We start from the raw sequence: 6,823 nt of genomic DNA, 5'->3' as shown, positions 1-6,823 counted from the left end.
TTTTGTTGCCATTCAATTTGAAAATTACACAGACGACAGGACAAGAAACCGTACTTGCTGCCAAGTTGTCGAAACTTGGATGAAGAAAAACTGAGACGTTCTGTAGCAGAAGTAAACTGACTGAAATAGAATGGGGTTGTGAATGATTGCATGCTTAGGGTCAATGCAATATATATGTATTATAGTCTACAAAAACTGGAAGAATAAAATGTTTAAAAGGAGGCCATCTTTGTATATTCGTGGGGATTTTTTTTCAAAAGAAAAGTTGTGACGGTGCTGTCAAGTTAAAAAGGTTATTTTCTCTTGAATTTTTTTAAGAGAGTTCTTAGTGGCAGAGATGCCGAACTGCCGCCTGAAAACAGCTTAGGTAAATAACTGAGAAGGCGTTTAGGTTTTGCTAAAACGTTGGTAACAATGGTAGGGCAGTGGCCAGCCCACCCAGACCAGGTCTTCTCGCTTTGTTTTCAGCTGCAGCAGTCAAAAGCTGCTTGTGTTTCCAGAAGGGTGAGAAGTTTCACTACATGATCCCCAGCTGCTATTCACTCTGAAAACTCTCTTAAAGTTGCTTCCTCCAGGATTGGAGAACTGCATATAAGATTCTGTGTTTGAATTTACCTTTATGCCAGGGGGTGTGTTTATGGGATGTTCCATAATAGCGCAGTTAATTAGTAGAAGACACCGTATCCATTGTTTGCATAGGTGTTCCACTAGAAAAGCTCTCCCCAATTGTTCTTCTCTTTGATTGTATTTTAATTGGAGCCTTTGAATGGATTGCATTTTGCTTAACATTGAGTGGGTTGACCAGTTGCGACATCTGGAACAAACAGTTCGCAACTACATTTAAAATAGGAAAAGTTAGGGTCTAGGCTGCCTTCTTAAAATATTTTGACGGGGTCTGGCCATGTCCATAATACTTGTGGCTGAGGATATTCAGACTGACTCCTGTCATTGAAAAGTTAGTGGAGGCGCTGGACATTATGCTGTGTGCTGCTGCAGACATTCAGGGAGACCTGAGGATTTGGTGATCCAACTCAGGATGGAGCCTAGGGACTTAGTTTCAGCATCTGGGTCAGAACATGAACACCAAATGTAACAGAGGCTGCAGAGAGGGGAAGCTCTGAAACTACGGAGTGAGGGTGTGTGGGTAAAGGATTAGATTAGATTAGATTACTTACAGTGTGGAAACAGGCCCTTCGGCCCAACAAGTCCACACCGACCCGCCGAAGCGCAACCCACCCATACCCCTACATTTACCCCTTTACCTAACACTACGGGCAATTTAGCATGGCCAATTCACCTGACTTGCACATTTTTGGACTGTGGGAGGAAACCGGAGCCCCCGGAGGAAACCCACGCAGACACGGGGAGAACGTGCAAACTCCACACAGTCAGTCGCCTGAGTCGGGAATTGAACCCGGGTCTCTGGCGCTGCGAGGCAGCAGTGCTAACCACTGTGCCACCGTGCCGCCCTAAAGGGATCTGCTGTATCCACCCTGGGTTTTCCAGGAACAGCTTCCCAAGTTACACTTAACCCAGCAGCAGAGTGTGAGGGGACACTGACTGAACAACGAGCTAGTCACAGAGGGGTGTCGCCTCGCTCAACACGACCTGCAGCTTCACACCAGGGGGAGGACGGTGCTGCCAGTGGCTGTTAGGGTCACAGTTTCATTCAGCTTCTATGATCTGGAACTTTCCATGCTGGAGTGGTTGACATATCGATCATCTCCCAATATCTCAACATCAATGTCACCATTTGCTGACAGAGGATATATATTGTGGATGAGGTGAATGCTTTCTCTCTCAGCAGAGAGGTGACGGATGTATCCGTGTTTTCTCAATATAGCAGGATTTCCAGTGATGTACATGCCTGCAAGGCGTCCCCATGTCAATGAGGAGAGCTCGAGGAACTGAAGCAGCTCTCACTACATTAATGTTACAGTGTGCCCATGCACAGGACATCATGTTGGTGAATACTCACTGTCCTGGCAGCAGCCACAGCCTCTTCATTCAGAAGCAGTCAACTATTCCCATCATCTTTCGGTCTCCATTCGGAAAGAAAGGGTAGTCTTTCGGTTAAAGGCTGTCCCTTTGTTAAACGGCTCAAAAAACCTCCACCTCACCACTCCCCACCGCCAACCAACCACATCAAAATATTCCGTGTGTCCTAAGAGCAACAGGACCATTGGGAATGCCAGGGAGCAGACCATCAGTGAGATGGAACAACACTTCCCATGTCTGAATGGGTTCGCGTGAACACTTCAGAACACGCTGTATCACTATGTCACATAATCCATCTCCATTTCAGTAACATACTGCCTTCCATTCTTCTTGAAAAAGCTGGCAGGTTATACATTACATTATATTCCACTTGGCAAGGTATTATTCATTGACTTTACCTGTCCATATCAGTTTGCAGACTCTCCACATTCTCTTGATAATTTAATGTGTTGCTTACCTCAATGTCATCATCAAACTTAGCAGCAGTACATCTATTCTATCGTCCTGATCACTGATATCGATTGTAAACAGTTGAGGTCCCAGCACTGGCCCCTGTGTGACTCCACTAGTTACGTTCTGTCAAACTGATTAATATTGATTTATCCGGATTGCCTATTTCCTGTTTGATAACCAGCCCACCCCATTCCTGTGGAGCACAGTCGAAGGACTGAATAAGAACGAGGAACAATCCAGCCACTCGAGCCTGTTCCGCCATTGTATACAATCATGGCTGATGTCATCGCCGGCTCAGTTCCATTTCCCTGCCTGCTCTCCAAATCCCTTCATTTACTCAATGTCCCAGCGTCCCCTGCACACAGTGAACTACACAGATTCACAACCCATTGAGAGAAGTAAGTTCTCTTCACCCCTGTTTTAAATCTGCTCTGCCTAATCCTAAAACTATGATCTCTTGTTCTAGTTGGCCCCACATGAGGAAATATCCACTCCATACGGACATTGCCAATCACCTTTACCGTCCTCCAGACCTCAATGAGGTCTCCTCTCATTCTTCTAAACCCAGAGTGCACCGGCATGAACTGCTCAAACTCGCTTCAAAAGACAAATGCATCTCTGGAATCAATCTAATGAACTTGTTCTGAACTGCCTTCGTTGTAACAATATCACTCCTGCAGTCAGGACAACAAACCCTGAACACAGTACGTCAGTTACCGTCTGACTAATACCTTGCAGAGTTACAGTAATTCTTCCCTCCCTTAATGCTCTGTTCTTTTACAAGTAAATGATAAAATTGCACTTGCCTTTCTCATTCCCTGCTGTACCTGCATGTGAGTTTTCCATGGTATGCCCATGGACACCAAATGCCTCTGCACTTAAGCACTCTGAAGTTGCTCGCCATTTCCATAACATGCTAGATTCCTCTGATCAAAATGGTTAATCCCATATTATCCACGTTAAATTTTTGCGGCCAGATGTTGGCATATTCATATAAAGTGTTTATGTCCATTTGTAAATTTTCTACATCTTCATTACATCAACCTACTTTTCAACTTGTTTTAGTGTCAGCTGGAAATGTGGCTGTATTGTTTTTCCGCCTTTCATCCAAGTAATACAATGGATGGTAAATCGTTGGGTCATGTGGTCTGAACTCGATGGAACCCCAAAATTTGCCAACCATTAACGAAACAACTATTCCATCTCTCTGTATTTTGTTGGCTCACCAACCCTCTATCCAGGCGAATGACCTCCTCCCAAACCCATGTCCTCTTATTATACAGATTAATATTATATGCAGCGTTTAAACAATGCCTTTTCAAAGTCTAGGTACTTTACTTCTCCAGGATCCCTATTGTCAACTTTCCTTGTCACATCTTTAAAAAATTTGAGCAAACAAATTTTTAAAAATCATTCTGATTCTGATATATTCAGATTTTACTTTGCAAATCCCCTGTTGTTAATTAATTAATAATGGAATCTCAAAGTAACGGAGAATTCAATAATATGCACTTTTACAAACATATTATTGAATTACATCGTGTAAACGATACTTAACTGATAAGAGGTATGACAGGAAAAACCAGCGAAATCCATATTTCTTGTGTATGTTCAGGTCAGTTGTGCCCGGAGACAGTTTTTATATTGGAAGTTGTTGTGGAGAAGGAGACTTCAGTGTGGTGAAAACATCTCGATTGTCTCTGTGTAATGATGATTATTCAGGCAGGTAACTATCCTATCCTCGCTATTGTTAGTGTTCCTGGTGGGTTTATCTCTGCCGAGTTACTAATCCTCTAACCCGTTGTCAATGTCATCGTTTTTTCTGCTATGTATATTTGGCAAAGATACAAAATATTTTCTTCGCTTTCAATCACAAACTCCATTTCTATTCCATGAATTTCATATCTTTTGCTTACAAACATCTGAGGAGAAACAGATGTGTTCATAACCACGATTATCCCATTTTGTACTGAGCTGATTTATATCTCAATACTCCGTCGACCACAAAACCTGTCCACTCCCACGTTCACAATATCCCCCAGTCTTCGGTTCTGCCTTAACGCTGTTTCTGAATAAACCATCATCCACACCTTTGCAGTTACAATTCTCTGCTGGCAACGCTTCTCGTTACACATATTTTGATAAAACGTTTTCTTACATCAACCTGGACCTACGCCAGTGTGAGGTCAGTTGGATTCTAAAATGAGATGGTCACAGCTTTGTGTAAACTGTTTCAGCATAACTTGTAACCTCCAACGAGGGAGAGGATTCTGCTGTCAGTGACCAGGAAGTTACAGTTTCATTGAACTGTTTTGAATCTAGAACTTTCTGAGCAGGAGTGGGTGTCACGTACATCATCTCCCACTTGCAGTGCTCTGATGTATTCACACAGTGACGGAATCCATCTCTGCCTCCTGCTGAGATAATACCTTTGCACTATCTCCACAATGGTAGGTACAGAAAATCTTCCAGAAATACTATGGGACAGACGGACCGGTGAAAATAAGAAACTCTGCTGAATTAGATTTAATAAGGAGAACTTAATCAAAAAAACTAATTAAATTGAAGGTTGGCAAGTTGTGCACTAAATGAGTTCCATCCCAGTGTTTTCAGGGAAGTGGCATTACAGCTAGTGTAAGAGTTATAGAGCCATACAAGACAGAAACAGGCCCTTCGCTCCAAACAGTCCATGCTAACTATTCCAATTTCAAACTAACTTAGTCCCACCTGCCCGCGCTTGGCCCATATCCCTTCAAACCTTTCCTATTCATGTACTTATCCAAATGTCTTTTAAATGTTGTAATGACAAGAAAAAAGTATTGATTACCCTTCAAAATTCTTTAGAGTCTGGAAATTCTGGTTCGTGCAGACTGGAAAGTAGCTATTGTAATCCTAAATATTTAAAACCGGAGTGGGAGGGGAAACAAAAAATATATAAACGGGTACGTTGATGTCACGCCTGAGGAAAATATTAGAACCTACTGTGAGAAAGTTTATAACTCGACACTTGGGAAATCACGGTGTGACTTGGCAGAGTCAGCTTAGATTTAGAAACCGGAATCATCGTTGAGAAACCTGTGGAGTTTGTGTTAGTTGATGCATCCACAAAAGAGAACCAGTTAGAGTGGTGTATTTGAACTTGCAGTATGTTTTTTTTTACATCGTTGCTCACAAGTAAACGAAGGAAGTTAGAGAACATTGATAAGGTGTGGACGGGGGCAGCTGGATATGCCACATGGATTGAGAATTGGTCAGTGGAAGCAATACTGAGCTTCTTGTACTGTTATAGACCGAAGGCAGTTACTCATGGAATATCACATGTTTCAGTGTTTGAACCACAACAATTTGCAAGACATAGAAATGATTTGGATGTGAGAAATAAGCAGCATGCATCTCATTTTGTATTGATTAAATGGTACAAGGTTGAGAAGTGTTGTTTTTCAAAAGGACCTGAATGTCCTTGATCATGAGTCACCAGAAATAGCACATCCAAGGGTGTTAAGTATTGAGCATCTGGTATGGTATGTTGCCCTTCATTGTAATATGATTCAAGTGCATAAGGAAAGCCGTCTTCCTGTATTTGTCGGGCCATTGTGAGAGAGTATTTGGGGCACTGTGAACAGGTATGGTCTCCTTTGTAAGGCATGATCTCATTTGCACAGGCACAGCTCCAACAAGTAGCAACAGTCTAATCCATGAGATGATGACACCATGATGAGACAGTGATGGAACTGAGTATTTAACCTGGAGTGCTATGAGACAAGGAGGGATGATTACGTTGAAACGTGAGGGTTAGCGACGATCACATATTTGTAAAAGAGACACTGTTTGAGTGCGAAATAATTAACTTATTAGATTTATTGTCACATGTGCCAAAGTCCAGTGAAAGCTTTATTTGCGAGCAGTACAGGCAGATGACAGTAAGCATAGACACAGATCATAGGAAGAAAACTAAACTTAGACAGAGTAAGGCATGCAGGTTACAATGCGCAGAACATTCAATAAACACGATCAACATGAACACGATCAGCATTAATTGGAGTTACAGAGCCCATTCATCAGTCTAATATAGTATTCCTAATACATTATAAGCCACAATGATCTCTCCCCACATTAAAGTGCCGTCGGGATGAGGTTCTACAAGAAGAACGTAGGTAGTTAGGAACCAAGTTAAAAAAAGTAGTACTTAAAAGGTAGTAATCACAGGATAGCTACCAGTGTCAAGTGCTCGTCAAAGTAGGAATGATCAAATAATCAGAAAGAATACTTGGCTTGAGAGATCGTGCAGGAGGGAGGGATTCAGATGTTTGGAACATTGGGACCGGTTCTGGGGGAGGTGGGACTATTACAAATTGAACGGTCTGCATCTGGG

The sequence above is a fragment of the Chiloscyllium plagiosum genome, unplaced genomic scaffold (genome assembly GCF_037043375.1).
Source record: "Chiloscyllium plagiosum isolate Xiang-an unplaced genomic scaffold, Cpla_swu_hap1 HiC_scaffold_18, whole genome shotgun sequence".
In the NCBI taxonomy this organism is placed as follows: Eukaryota; Metazoa; Chordata; class Chondrichthyes; order Orectolobiformes; family Hemiscylliidae; genus Chiloscyllium; species Chiloscyllium plagiosum.
This window is presented reverse-complemented; position numbering follows the sequence as displayed.